The following is a 15,927-nucleotide window of genomic DNA, read 5'->3' on the forward strand; positions in this document are numbered from 1 at the left end:
CATTAGGAAGGATAACACACACTTACGAACGGAATTGTCTTAATTTTTCTCTGTCAGGGCACAGACAGGAATGATCGTTATCGGTGATCCCCTCGTCGTGGACGCCGAAGTAGGCGACGAATGCCGCCATATTTGGCCTACTGAGATAGCGTAGCGTAGACAACGGAGAGTCGGAGAATGGTCGGCTTCTCAGAACTGTCACCAGCTGTTGATCCGCAAGCTACTCCCTCATGCACAAACCGTCCGACAATCAGTCTGTAGCAACGTTTTAATGACCTCATTAACAACGGAGTAAGATCCGAGAACAAGTCGGCATGTTTTCCGAAGAAAAAAGAAAAAAAAACATGAACGGCTGCAGCTCATAAATATAAGGAATTCATCAACTGAACGAGAAACGGTGTGTGTTGTTTCCTCGGAAATTGACGGATGAGCAGTCAACGACTGGACGGGAGATGGAGCGAAAACGAATCATGAGTTGTTCGACAAGTGTGCGTGCAGATTTCCCAGAAATCGCAACGGTCTCATCGGATGGTGGGGATCATGAGTTTCGCTCCCCTTTAACGGACGGTCGGTGCATTCCCGAACGGAATGATTTCTGGGAACTCGTCGCGTACCGTGTGATGATTTCAAGATGTTTTTTTCATCGCAACTTTAATCGGGAAATGACCAATTTAAAGTGGCTTCGTGCATGCGTTCATCACTCGTTTCCAACTGTCGAACCATAATGCCACAGCTGTAAGGATTGAATCAATTAAGAAATTCCCACGCTTAAAATCGAGACACTCAACGACAGTGACTCGGTCCAGGTGTGCCAAATGCACCGGATCATCGTGGGAAAATCGTTCAATCCCGAAAATTTGAATAAATTAGGATCCATCAAAGCAAGCGGGAGCTCGGTCGCACGACCTGCTTCGATTTGAATAACAAACGCTTCTGCTGTCAGAGCAATAATAAGAGCACTCTCTTTTCTCTTTCCTTTGCTCAACGCGGCGCACAATACTCATGTGAAGCGTTTCTTTTGACAGATCGTGGCCGGTTCAAGGGGGTAAATATGTTAAGTGGATTCCTTCCAATCCAACCCAACAGCGACGACGACGACAAACGGAATGTGTGCTGAATCGTAAACATACAGGCACCGTATATTCCATGCTTAGTGTCGTCTGCCGACTCGATTTGAATATTTTCCACAGGGGTACATAACTTTCTCGACGGGCGATTCCAGCAGAACCCCAGAGAAATCCGGGAAAGGTGCTGCCGTCACATAAATAAAAACGAAAAAATCAAACAGATACAAAAAAAAATGAATGGCCTAAACAGAAAATCCAGCCGTAAACTTCGGCCATTGTGATGCTAATCGGTCGGGAAATTAGATGCATCTATTCCCGAACGGGGCCCGAATACGACTGCATCGAGCAACAAAAACTCTGCAGGAATTTTGACACGTTGCACCTTTCCGGATTGTAACTGTCACGGATTCCGGGCTGCGCCGTCACGGTTGAATAACCCACCGCCGCCGTAGCGTCCGCGGTGGCAACCTGAACCGCCGCGCTGCCGAGACAAGCCCTACCGAAGAGGTAATTTATGCATCCGATAATCGTGTCCAACTACGGCCCGAGCGGCATCGGTTCTTTTCATCCTCCCGCGCGCCGCCCGCCACACGGGATGGTTCAAAATAGGCAACCGAGAGAACTAGCCACGGTCTGGAACCGGCCCGAACTCTGACGGTTTGGTTGGGGCACATTTATTATATTGTTTCGATCATTAACATTTTGCGGGGGTTTCTCATATTTTATGCCGACGACGGGCCGTGGAAAGATTTCGTCCTGCTGATAAGATTGGACGCGACGAGCCACCAGCCGTCGTCGTCGTCGCCGCCGTTTGAATCTGGCATCCGGTTTGGTTATGAATGTCGAAACGACAGCGACGCGGTGACACAAAAATAGAACGCACTTGTCGTACCCCTCGTGCCGACGCGACGACGGTCGAACGAGGGACACTTCTGACAGACGGCTTTGTTTACAACTTGTCCAGAGCAATTGGTGAATTTGTTGGCGCAATTGAGTGCAGATCGCCGTTCAAGTGGAGCATAAAACTCGAAGAAAAAGCCGAAAACTGCCGCGGGACCGAAGGTAATAAATCCAATTATTCTCAGGAACGCGCTTCCATCTGACTGGGTACATATGTTTTCGGCGGTCGCGCAGCTATCATTATTCTGTTCGAGCGCAAAAACGCATATGAAGGAAATGAATTTTCGGCAATTGAAGTATCGGCGTATCTTGGACGACGGATCGGAAAGGGCATGTTAGGCAACAGCGTTCTGAAGCTCGCGTGAGTCGCTCCCTGCTACGGGCTCCTGTTGACTTTCGAATATTCGTACAAAAGGTGTGTTTCCCTTTCTGTGTCGTTCCGTTTGTTCTGGAATAAAAAAAACTAGTAAAAGGGGAATGCCTGTCTGTAACCGTAAGCCGTAGAGTCGATTTCGAAGGTTAACAGTAGATAAATCTAAATAATAGGTTGTTTGCTCCGATTCGGCGCATACAGCGAGAGCTTGTTGGCCTTTAGGGCTTCTCGCGAAGTGAGTCACTATGCAATGCATGCAGCGCGCGCGAAATACCGCTGCCGTTGTTTTGCTCGTGATCTCTGTTTCGCATTCACAATTCAATAAATAATAGCCGCCGAAGGAGCTCGCACGGTTAGCAACCGCTCCAAACCGTGCCGAAGCAAATCAGCCAACCAACATCTGCATGGTGTGCGTTTTTTTTCTCCACAGCAATTCGCTTCCTTCCGAAATCCCTTCAGGGGGTTCGGATCGGTTTCTCGTCTGCTGGTGGATCTATCGTTTTCTGCTTCTTGTGAGCCATTTTCATTGCTCCTCCGGCATTTCCACCTCGTGCTAATGATTGCATTACGGGAAATTTGAAGTGTTGAAAAATTATATTCCAAATTATCCTCGAAGCGATGAGATCCGGTGCAGCAACCGGACAGTAGTGCCGTCAAACTCGGCAACCTGTCAAACCTCGCTGCGTTCGAGAAGGTCGCAAGGTGAAGTTGCGACCAAATCCAACGGTAAACAAGGGGATAGGCGGCAAGAGAGAAACACCAAACCAAATAAACATCGAAGTCTCCTGTTTGTTTATTAATTTACGCCCATGGTCTCTCCCTGCGCTAGGTGTGTGTAAAATGCGCGCTGATGACGATAACAATACTCCGAACGATGACGGTAACAAGTGACAGCACGTCTCTTCCGTCCGGCCGTCCAGTCGTGCGTGCATTCCCGCGTTCGAGTGCCCCTCGACTAGTCGCGGGCACCCAGGGAAAAGAAAATATTTACTTTTAAAATTTCGAGTATGAGTGTCTCCCGTCACAACTCGCCTTGCCCATTCCACACGCCCGCATCGCATCGCACGTTGAACAGGTCTCATTGTCTGTTTACACTCGTCTTCACGCTGCACGACAACCACGGCCGACGCAGAGAATGCGCGCCTTTCTCCTAGAGAGCTTGCGTTTTTTCCTCGACTGTTTGCATTAGAAATATTCTCGTCGAAGCGTGAAACTTGCTTGCATTTGACAGGCCGCCCCCGCCGCCTTCACTCCGCACCATAAATTGTGCGCTAAATTGGCAGTTTCCAACACTTCGCGCCGTTCGGCCGCACAATCGAGCGAACAGTATCGGCATTCAAACCACGCGGGATCCTCTGGTTAGTCAGTCGTTTCAAATTAGCACTTCTTCGAAACTACGACGACGGCGACGACGGCTATCGCGGACCACTTGCTATGCGCGGCACAACGTTCAGCCCCCTGTCCCCGTTCGTGACTGTCAAAAGCGACGAAAATTGATTCTCCGACGATGCTTTTGCGTATATCCCGAGAATGACAAAATATGAATAATAAAAATATTTTCTTTCTATTGAACTGTCAACCGTGTTCTATGGTCCGCCCGCGGTGCGGCCACGTTTGTTTCGCGATGGACCTACGGCCCGGGCAGGAACGTAAATCATTAATTTTCAATGCGTTTCACGGGGTGACGGGATGGGCGCGTTGACCCCTTGCCGAACGTATCTTCGATTACGGAGGAAAACGAAGATTCAACACATGGCGAACGAATGCGTCTTTGGAGCGCGGCAAGGTGCGAAGGAATGTACGCGTTTTGGGCGCAGTAAAGCAGCTAATTTGCATACAACGGACACCATCAGCAGCTTTATTGCCGCATTAGGAGAAAGAGGAAACGGCGACGCACGGGCCAGCGAAGAAATATGCTTATCTAATTAATTTATCTAGGCATTTTTCATTTATTCACACTACTTTGGCATTCTTCGGAGCCCGAAAATGGAAAACAGTTTCTTTTTTTCGGGGGCTTTAAGTGTGGTCTTAAGTAGACAAATGAGAAATAGGAATCCGCTAATGAGATGGGATGAGGCTTTTGAAAAAGTTTGTCTTGTTTACGAGTTGGCGAATGTTGTATTGAGATGGCACGGAAGGGTGAGATCTTACCATTTAAAACGATGATTTATGATTAGGGGTCGAGTAGTGTCCTGAAAAAAGGAAAAAATAAAAATAAATTAGTTAAATTACTTGAATCGGTTGTGAACAGCGTAAGTTGTCTGAGGAGGTTCTTAACAATTATTAGATCACAATAACAATTTTTCCCACTATAATTATTTGTACCAACATCTACGGATTCCGTTTCTTACTTGAAATCCACTACAGTGTTCTGTTATCGGCTTGTTATTACTTGAAGGTATTCTTTGAATAGGGTATCGGTTAGTATTCCCTGGCATGCTTTTTCGCTTCGACACACCCAGAAAGGAACTTTTTTTAGGAAGCTCGGAGACTCGTATTATATATCCCCAATCGGCTCAGCTCGACAAACTGGGCAAACGTTTATATGTCCGTGAGTATGTGCGTGAAATACAAATATATCAGCAACTTTTCATACATCATTTTTCTCGCATACGCTTTTCAAAATATTGAATTGTAGACGTGTCTGACGTTGTTCTCATTCAGATACGTTTGAACAGTGCCGACTTGGTTGAAAATGGGAATTGGGATGCATTTTTTCGAATAAATTTCCGTTGGAAAGTCAAAAGAATTACCGTTGGCAAGTCGAAAGAACTTACGTTGGAAATTCTAATGAATTTTCGTTTGAATATTCGAATGAATTTCCGTTTGGAAATTCGAATGAATTTCCGTTTGGAAATTCGAATGAATTTCCGTTTGGAAATTTGAATGGATTTGCGTTTGGAAATTCGAATGAATTTCCGTTCAAAAATTCGAATGAAAAAAAAACTTCCGTTTGGAAATTCGAATGAATTTCCGTTGGATCTTCGAATGAATTTCCGTTGAATATTCTAATGAATTTCCGTTGAGAATTAGAATGAATTTCCGTTGGAAATTCGAATGAATTCACGTTGGAATGGAATTCGAATGAATTCGTTGGAAATTCGAATGCATTTCCTTTGAAATTGAATGAATTTCCTTTGAAAATTGGAATGAATTTCCTTTTCAAAATTCGAATGAATTTCCGTTTGATAATTCGAATGAATTTCTTTGAATTCGAATGAATTTCCTTTGAATTCGAATGAATTTCCTTTGAATTGAATGAATTTCCTTTGAAAATGCGAATAAATTTCTTTTGGAAATTCGAATGAATCTCCTTTTGAAATTGAATGAATTTCCTTTGAAATTGAATGAATTTCCTTTGGAAATTGAATGAATTTCCATTGAATTGGAATGAATTTCCATTGAAATTGAATGAATTTCCATTGAAATTCGAATGAATTTCATTGAATTGAATGAATTTCCATTGAATTGAATGAATTTCTTTGAATTCGAATGAATTTCCTTTGAATTCGAATGAATTTCCTTTTGAATTCGAATGAATTTCCTTTGAAATTGAATGAATTTCCTTTGAAATTGAATGAATTTCCTTTGGAAATTCGAATGAATTTCCTTTGAATTCGAATGAATTTCCTTTGAAATTGAATGAATTTCCTTTGGAAATTCGAATGAATTTCCTTTGAATTCGAATGAATTTCCTTTGAAATTGAATGAATTTCCTTTGAATTGAATGAATTTCCTTTGAATTGAATGAATTTCCTTTGGAAATTGAATGAATTTCCTGAAATTCGAATGAATTTCCTTTGAAATTGAATGAATTTCCTTTGAATTCGAATGAATTTCTTTGAAATTGAATGAATTTCCTTTGGAAATTGGAATGAATTTCCTTTGAAATTGAATGAATTTCCTTTGAAATTGAATGAATTTCCTTTGAAATTGAATGAATTTCCTTTGAATTGAATGAATTTCCTTTGGAAATTGAATGAATTTCCTTTGAAATTGAATGAATTTCCTTTGGAAATTCGAATGAATTTCCTTTGGAAATTGAATGAATTTCCTTTGAAATTGAATGAATTTCCTTTGGAAATTGAATGAATTTCTTTGGAAATCGAATGAATTTCCTTTGGAAATTCGAATGAATTTCCTTTGGAAATTCGAACGAATTTCCTTTGGAAATTCGAACGAATTTCCTTTGGAAATTCGAACGAATTTCCTTTGGAAATTCGAACGAATTTCCTTTGGAAATTCGAACGAATTTCCTTTGGAAATTCGAACGAATTTCCTTTGGAAATTCGAACGAATTTCCTTTGGAAATTCGAATGAATTTCCTTTGGAAATTCGAATGAATTTCCTTTGGAAATTCGAATGAATTTCCTTTGGAAATTCGAATGAATTTCCTTTGGAAATTCGAATAAATTTCCTTTGGAAATTCGAATAAATTTCCTTTGGAAATTCGAATAAATTTCCTTTGGAAATTCGAATGAATTTCCTTTGGAAATTCGAATGAATTTCCGATGGAAATTCGAATGAATTTCCGATGGAAATTCGAATGAATTTTCGATGGAAATTCGAATGAATTTCCGATGGAAATTCGAATGAATTTTCGATGGAAATTCGAATGAATTTCCGATGGAAATTCGAATGAATTTCCGATGGAAATTCGAATGAATTTCCGTTGGAAATTCGAATGAATTTCCGTTGGAAATTCGAATGAATTTCCGTTGGAAATTCGAATGAATTTCCGTTGGAAATTCGAATGAATTTCCGTTGGAAATTCGAATGAATTTCCGATGGATATTCGAATGAATTTCCGATGGAAATTAGAATGAATTTCCGATGGAAATTCGAATAAATTTCCGATGGAAATTCGAATGAATTTCCGATGAAAACTTGAATGAATCTCTGATGGAAATTCGAATGAATGCACATGTCATAAGACGAGTGAATTTCCGATGGAAATTCGAATGAATTTCCGATGGATATTCGAATGAAGTTCCGATGGATATTCGAATGAATTTCCGATGGAAATTAGAATGAATTTCCGATGGAAATTGAATAAATTTCCGATGGAAATTGAATGAATTTCCGATGGAAATTGAATGAATTTCCGATGGAAATTCGAATGAATTTCCGATGGAAATTGAATGAATTTCCGATGGAAATTGAATGAATTTCGATGGAAATTGAATGAATTTCCGATGGAAATTCGAATGAATTTCCGATGGAAATTGAATGAATTTCCGATGGAAATTCGAATGAATTTCCGATGGAAATTCGAATGAATTTCCGATGGAAATTCGAATGAAATTCCAATGGAAATTCGAATGAAAATCCAACGGGAATTCGAATGAATCTCCGATTGAAATTCGAATGAATTTCCGATGAGAAGTCGAATGAACTTCCGATGGAAATTCGAATGAACTTCCGATGGAAATTCGAATGAATTTCCTATGGAAATTCGAATGAATTTCCCATGGAAATTCGAATGAATTTCCCATGGAAATTCGAATGAATTTCCCATGGAAATTCGAATGAATTTCCCATGGAAATTCGAATGAATTTCCCATGGAAATTCGAATGAATTTCTCATGGAAATTCGAATGAATTTCCCATGGAAATTCGAATGAATTTCCCATGGAAATTCGAATGAATTGAAATGAAATGAATTTCCCATGGAAATTTTAATGAATTTCCCATGGAAATTTGAATGAATTTCCTTTGGAAATTCTAATGAATTCTTCAAGGAAATTCGAATGAATTTCCTCTGGAAATTCGAATAAATTTCCGATGGAAATTCGAATGAATTCCCGATGGAAATTCGAATGAATTTCCGATGGAAATTCGAATGAATTTCCGATGGAAATTTGAATGAATTTCCGATGGAAATTCGAATGAATTTCCGATGGAAATATGAATGAATTTCCGATGGAAATTCGAATTAATTTTCGATGGAAATTCGAATGAATTTCCGATGGAAATTCGAATGAATTTTCGATGGAAATTCGAATGAATCTCTGATGGAAATTCGAATGAATTTTCGATGGAAATTCGAATGAATTTCCGATGGAAATTCGAATGAATTTCCGATGAAAACTTGAATGAATCTCTGATGGAAATTCGAATGAATGCACATGTCATAAGACGAGTTTATACAATTCCATTTTTAAATTTCGACCTACTTATTTCGACCTTAACAGTAAGGTCGTCTTCAGTGTCTCGTACTTGACTCGACTTTAGTCAAGTCGAGTCAAGTACGAGACACTGAAGACGACTTTATTGTTAAGGTCGAAATACGTATCTGTAAAGGTACAATTAAGTGGTGGAATTAAATGGGATTGTATAAACTCGTCTTATGGTAAGTGAAGACATTCCACTAAAAAGCTGAACATAATTTTCTTAACAAATCGAATGAATTTCCGGTGGTAATTTGAATGAATTTCCGAAGGAAATTCGAATGAAAACCAAAAGCTCCTTCAAATGTCTGTTTTTAGCTTAATCAGCTCAGTCAAACTTTTCGTTAACACTAATTTTAGCACAAAGCCAAATGCGTCACTTTGCCAGATTATTTGTTTGGTCAAGCCGGCAAAGCTTTTTGTTATCGCCTCAACAAAACCTATCTCTGGATTCAACTGATCGAAGGTTAAATACCTATTTTGAGGTTCATCTTTACATCGACAGGTGCCTTACTGCAGTTGCAAGTCGCATTTGTATCGCCTCAAGATGCAATCGAGTTCGATTATTGTTCCGCGAAAATCAACCAACCCATGTTTCAAAGTCAGATTACTGCAGCGTAAAAAAAGAATGAAACTTTCCTACAAGAAGCGACTACCCATGGCAACAACATTAATCATCAATCCTCGTCGACTGGCCTGACGGCCTGTTTTCGGGTCTCGGTCGCGCGGTCGGGGTCGAAGGCCGGCTCGAGAGAGAGAGACAGCGAGTAATCGAAAACACTGTTCATGATGCCGCGCAAACGAACCATCCCAGACGAGAGCAGCGCCGAAACAAGTCATTAAATTATTTTCCTATTTAATTTCATTATCAAGGCATTGGGTACGGAAGCGGAAGGGGGAGCAGGAGTGTATAGATTTCAGGCTCACAGCAGCATCAGCGCGCAGCAGTCGAACGTGCAGTAGACAACGAGCCAACAAAGTCCGTCTTCGTCGTCGACGACGACGACGATTTCCCAGTCCGGCGGAGTCGTATTTATCGTATTTCGATTGTTATCAATAACAATATTTTGTGTGTAACATAATAATTTACTCCGGTTGGTGGAGTGGTTCGACAAGATTAGGTCGCCCCGCACCCATCTTCCGAGGACGGGCAATAAAGTCAGATGGAGGAACTAACTAGACCGAGTTAACTGATAAGTGTCTTGTCTATGTCTAGGCCAGGGCCGGACGACAACTTGGCGGAACTCGGAGCCGGAAAAATCGCAACACACGTAGGTAAATGCGATATAGTGGGGGCTTCTCTTTTGAGGAGAAGAGAGGTCGTGCTCGATCCGGCCCAGATGAAGGCATCTTCTTAGGAGTAGGCGAACGCGCGCTGTTCAGTATCAATGAAATTGATTGCAGTACACCAATAAATTGTAGCTCGTTCTTGGCCGGGGAGGCAGGGAACATGTGTTTTTGACTGCAGTATGTGAGGGTTAAGACACGGAATATTGGCCACGGATGCGGTTGCTGTCTATGATAGTGAGCTCAAAATACGACGATGGCGGCCTTCCGCCAGCAAACTCACAGTGGTCTATTATTATTTAATTTAATTTTAATTAAGATTAATTCGGAGAGTGCTGTATTGCCCCTTGGAGAAGCCGTAGAGTTGCCGGCTGCCTCGTCGATCAGCACTATCTTGTCTGTTTGCTGCCGGCTGGCTGGTGCGGGAGTGCGGTGTTTGTTTTACTGTTCCACTCGCTGGAAGCCATACCACGCTCGCCAGGGTCGCCACCACTAGCGCAGTAAACAGCAAGGGGAGCAGCGATTAATTCTCATCCCAAATCGAACATCTGCCAGTCGTTGCCCGGCTGGACCATTTCTATTAAAGAGCGATTTGTCAAAAATTGGCGTATTTTTCCACATTCGGAGTTCAAAAATCGAAACGCCTTCAGCAGACTGCGCGTCATATTTGAGCGTTGTTCCGTCGAGTTTGGAGCTGTCGGAGATTCTCGGCGGGAGGAATCCCATATCGGCATAACGAAGACCAAAAGCACAAAGAAGACCACCACTGCCGAGAGTGGCGGCGGCGAGACGGCCGCGAAGGGGAGGTTGCCTGTTCCCTCTTATTTAAAAGCCTGTGAAGCCCTCGAAGACTGCGGGAAGAAATTTAAGCCGTTTTCTACCGCAGCCAGCGTTTGCGTACCCCTTGCCCGGACCGGCGGCGAGGGGTTAGACACACAAAAAATAAATACTCCACAAGAATACGCGCCTTCGGTCGGAGTCGAGATACAGAGAAGCGGCAAGAGACCGGACCAAGTGGATTTTATTACATTTTTTCATCATCCACTTCTTGCTCGTCGTCTTCGTCTTCGCCGTTTCCTTCTGTGTTATTTCCAAAGCAATCTTTCTTCTCGTGTGGTTGGTGCTGTTCTTACTGCTCAAACAGAAACCAACTCACTCTTTCCCAAAAAACCAAGAAGAGGTTTTGAGGCTGAGGCTGAGTTCTTTTCGTTGATTCTTTTTTTTTTCTTCGGAGTTCACAACCCGATCAACGGACGACGATGACGGCGACCAACGCTTAGAGAAGTCCCGAAGCTGCCGAGGTCGTTCTCGCGTAGGGTTTCATGTTTAGAATGTGACTCGCCCCGCGCCTTCTTTCCGGCCAACAAACCCGACAGAAAACCGCAAATAAAAAAAGAGGATTGGTCGTATAAGGCAACGGCGATGACGACGGCGACACGAGTGTCCTTGAGATTGAAGTAAAGTGAAGTTCAACAAGTGTCGATGCCGTTCGACGGTATTCTCGCCCAGCAGCACCGTGTTTAACGCAACTTTTTTAACCTATTAATGGGTAATTATGAAAGCTGGCGTTAAGCCGCGCGGATCTCTTCAAAATTAGTAGAGCCCAAGTACAACCCAAAACAACTGTTGTTGTTGTTGATGTTGAAGCGATCGAACCGGTGAAATGAACGTTTCGGGCTCTCGGGTCTAGCTAGGCCCGACCGAGTGGCATAAATTAGCCAAGTGATGTCCCGAATTAACATATAAATTGTGGTGATGTTGAATCCATAATCGTTGTTTTCTTCGTACGGCGGACGACGGCACCAGCAACAGCCTCTGATTTGGACGTGCCCGAAGAGATTTTGCCTGTTGCCACTACGGTTGATTGTTTGGGCTTAAATTTATCGCTGAATTACCATAAAAATGGCCGCTACCAGCGCAGTGTGGGACTGTTGTTGGGCCGATTAGGGAGGAGAAGGGGTGGAAAGTTTCCCCATGGAACCGGTTGGTTCGATTCCGAGTGGGTTTAGTGGTTTTCCTAAGCCAGAACTAGCTGATCACATCGAGAAGAATCTAATTTTTAATTCAATGATAGGAGACTTTCCAACTGGGTGGGTGCAAGATCACTGAAAATGGTCACATCGGCGAGATCGGACGCGATCAGAGCAACATAACCATTTATTTCTTGATCAATATTGAGGTATCAGCAAATGTTATACAAACACGAGCAAACTAAGACTGCTAACGATATTCTCAAGAAGCCAACTAATAGAAAACAAAAACAAAAAACAATTCTAAGTACAGCCCAAAACAGTTTTTGATATGCTGAAATCGGAAGTGTTGATTCTTCCTCGATCGAATGGTCAATGAAATTCGAAGATCCATCAACAAACAACTAAGATATTCACGTCTAAAGTCTATCCTATTTTTGTGACGCTTTTCGATTTTTGCAATCGCAAAGTGTACTCCAGTGTAGACAACATAGACGTAGCCCTACGTCAAAAAACTTTAGACATCTGCGGGCATGCTGAGACCACTTCCGACAAACAAAGGTCACAAGCTAGGTCCAAGCTTGGCTAGATCAAAAAACTTTTGAACAAGTTAAGAACAAAGCACGGGAAAATAAATTCCTATTAAAAATGGAAAAGGTTATTCTCATCAGGCCATTTCAGGCAAAAATTCCTGAAACAAAACGCATTTTTACTAGGGAACAAAGTACAATGCGTCGGCGAATGCGTGGAGATGCGTTGTATATTGCAGGTTAGTCCCACTAGGGCGTTTTGCCTGATCTGGTTAAGTCTAGTTTTGTTACGGCCATCCCATCACGGTAAATATGTGTAAAAGAACAAAAGACGTTTGGCCTCTGGGTGGGGAAGCGTTGTGGGGCCTCTTACCATACACGTCGTTCCAATCACAACACGTCAACGCAACTTCAATGAACAAACGAAACAATTCGGTATAAAATCTTGGCAAGTAAAGAATTTCAATAAAAAATACAAAAAAGATATTTGTATACAATAATAGTAAAAAAAGGCATACCAAATTGTAAGAGTTTTACACAACACTCGTAAAAAGTCAAGAATTTCGTACAAGTTTAAATTTTGTACAAGTTTTATAAGATTTTTATATAGAATTGTATCAAAATCAGGCATTTTCGTTTTTGAGTGCAGAAATGTCATCTAATGATTATTCGAATACTGCAGATTAAGGTGGCTCAAAAACATCTTTTCAATTTTTTGATGGGCCGCTTTCTTACACAGAAAAAAATAATGAAAAGAAAACAGCGCGTAAAACTTGCCATGCGGAAATTTACGCTATTCGTCGCTGAAATGGCCCTCTTCCTAACAAGATTGCTTACAACTTGCATGCAATATAGACGATTCACGTCAAATATTGTATACATTTAGGCTATATCCGTCGTGGAATTACGCTAATAATGACGTTCCATTTATGTGCATGATTGATAGCATAAATTTCAGTGGATTTTTCTATCTGTGTATTCTATTCCATTTGATGCCTTGATGCTCAAAATTTCAACAGAATCAGTTAACGAGTGGACGGTATTAAATTCATTGGAAGTTCATATGGAAAAATGTGTGGAGAAATATCGTAGAACAGTGATTTGAAGATAGATGGCATGATGCGATGAAGAACTTTGCGATGTATTGATTTTCATAGGATTCTCTAGTTGTATTAGGCTTACCAGATTTTTTCTAAAAAGAGGACATTTGATTTTATGTAAATGTTCTCAACATTATATTATCCTATTTTTTACAATATTTGTCAGATTTTCTGAAAGAATTCTTCAACAGCGGTATATAATACCAAACTTTTTTCATGTCGAATGCTGATTAAAAACAAAACTAAACAAAATATCGATATATTTTTGTACAACGCAAGGACCATTCTTTGACCATAGGTACGCAATAATTAATCCTTCGGAAGCTCCTAAAAAATCCTAAAAAAGTATTTTTTTATTTGTCCTACAAAGCCACCTTTTCCAACCATTGGTACAGAAATCTAAGAGCTAGATCAGAGCCTATGAAGTGACTAGAAATTAGCTCTGGAAGGTCACCAAGTGTCCCTCCGAAGGATGTAAATAACATGGATAAAGACGTAAGCAGTGTTGTGCTTAATCATTATCAGACGATCATGATTGCAATTTTCATGTGAAAACTTCTCACGTGAAAACAGTAGGCGAGTTGTCAACGGCGACAACTTCTCAAATTTTGTACTCAAACGATAATAAACACAGAATTTTCATTTAATCATTAATCTTCACTAATAATAGCGAATTGTTAACAGTCCCGTTATATCTTCTATTTGGCGTTATAGCTTCATGCTAGTGAGGAAAAAGAGTTTAAAATGTAACGGTAAATGCTTCAAATCAAGATACGATTTTCAAACGATTCTTAATCGGTGGCGAGTTTTAATCACTTGATAATTTAAAAGTAAAATCGCGGGTGAGTTTGATCATTCTCGATTTTTCGAAAATTTGATTTTTCCCAACCCTGGACGTAAGTCTCTAGGACGAAAAAAATAGTCAAAGCATGGTGCTGTACTGGTTTTGCTTTTACAATGCTGCAGAGACCGATTTTTAGTCTAACTAATGTACAATTGCCAACTCGGAACCATTCAGACGACCAATTGGAGTAACGGCTAAAATTTACTTCGGAACTCCGCGGGTTGTCGTTTTATTTCATTTTTTAACTCATCAAAACGAAACAAAATAATTAAAATAATAAACTCTGTGATTTTTTTACGAAGTTCGTTCCGATTCACCTCAAGTTTCTAGCAATGTCTCGTCAATGCAACTGTGCAATCCATTGACTTGTAGGAAATGGTTTTCAGAGTGTCTAAAGAATCTTAAGCTGATAGATGCGTTCACTCTAAAGATTTGAAGATTATTTTGCGGCAGTCGTTTGTGAAACATAATAAATGTGTGATGTCCTTTCGTCAAAAGGAGGACACATTTGGCTCAAAGGAGGACGGGAGAACATTGTCTGAAAAAGGAGGACATGTCCTCCCAAAGGATACCTGAGTAAGGTAAGCCTAAGTTGTATGTCCTATGCAATATTATCAGTTTTTTTTTTTTGAAAAAATTGGTACCCGGTTTCGAACCATGGAAGTTGTGATTATGAGGCGTGTGTTCATGAAGGGCCCTCCTTAGACGCGCGGCTACAAAGCATGATCATGCTGAGGGTGGCTGGGTTCGATTCCCGGTGCCGGTCTAGGCAATTCTCGTATTGGAAATTGTCTTGACATCCCTAGGCATAAAAGTATCATCGTGTTTAGCCTCATAATATACGAATGCAAAAATGGTAACTTGGCTTAGAAACCTCGCAGTTATTAACTGTGGAAGCGCTTAATGAACACTGCGAGGCGGCTCTGTCCCAGTGTAGGGATGTAATACCAATAAGAAGAAGAAGAAGAAGAAAAAGAAGAAGTAGAATAATAAGTTCATAACACAAGACACCAAAGCTTCTGTCTCTATGACCCTCATAGACTCGGAAACTACTGAACTGATCGTCGTGAAAATTTATTTGCGGAGGTTTTTACTGCCGGGAAAGGTTCTGAAGATGGTTCGAGACCCTTCTCCCCTTCTCCCCTCCCATACAAATTAAACAAAAATTTCGTTATAACTTAAGCAAATGGAACCAAATCTGGCAATCTGGAACCAAATCTGGAGTTTCTGCAAGCCCCCTTCTGAAAAGGGTGGCTCCCATACAAATGATTTAAAAAGAATCGATCAAACCAATAGTATAAAATTTGATGGTTGGAGGCTTTTGAAGACAAGGAATTGTTTCTATGGTAACCGAGACCCCTCCCCTGAAGAATCGATTCATTATTTGTCTTCTAAATAAATTGTAAAATAAATTCAGAGAATAAATCATATTTAAGCGAACAAAGTCGTCGGGTCTGCTAGTATTGAATAAACAGTAAGATGTCATAGTTCAATGCTTATGGAAAGTCTGATCGTAAGCAAATCTTACAACCACAAGCAGTCTCCTCAGTGTAGAAGTGAACTGATTTTTTTTTTAATTCTTTATTAAAGGAAGTGAACTGAACACTTAAACAGAGAATCTGAGTTCGGTCAAATAATTCAACAAAAAGATCGTCAATTCACAAGTTTACAAGTGTTTCGGTACTT

General features: G+C 40.9%; 1 long non-coding RNA gene across 1 annotated transcript in view; it reads right to left on the reverse strand.

The window, feature by feature from the left end:
• LOC134209077 (uncharacterized) overlaps positions 1–15,927 on the reverse strand; it is a 90,547-nt gene that overhangs the window by 36,541 nt on the left and 38,079 nt on the right. The window contains exon 3 of the long non-coding RNA XR_009978718.1: positions 4,492–4,532. This is a non-coding gene — a long non-coding RNA (uncharacterized LOC134209077). The remainder of the gene's footprint in view (positions 1–4,491; positions 4,533–15,927) is intronic.

Source organism: Armigeres subalbatus, chromosome 2 (assembly GCF_024139115.2).
Source record: "Armigeres subalbatus isolate Guangzhou_Male chromosome 2, GZ_Asu_2, whole genome shotgun sequence".
NCBI lineage: Eukaryota > Metazoa > Arthropoda > Insecta > Diptera > Culicidae > Armigeres > Armigeres subalbatus.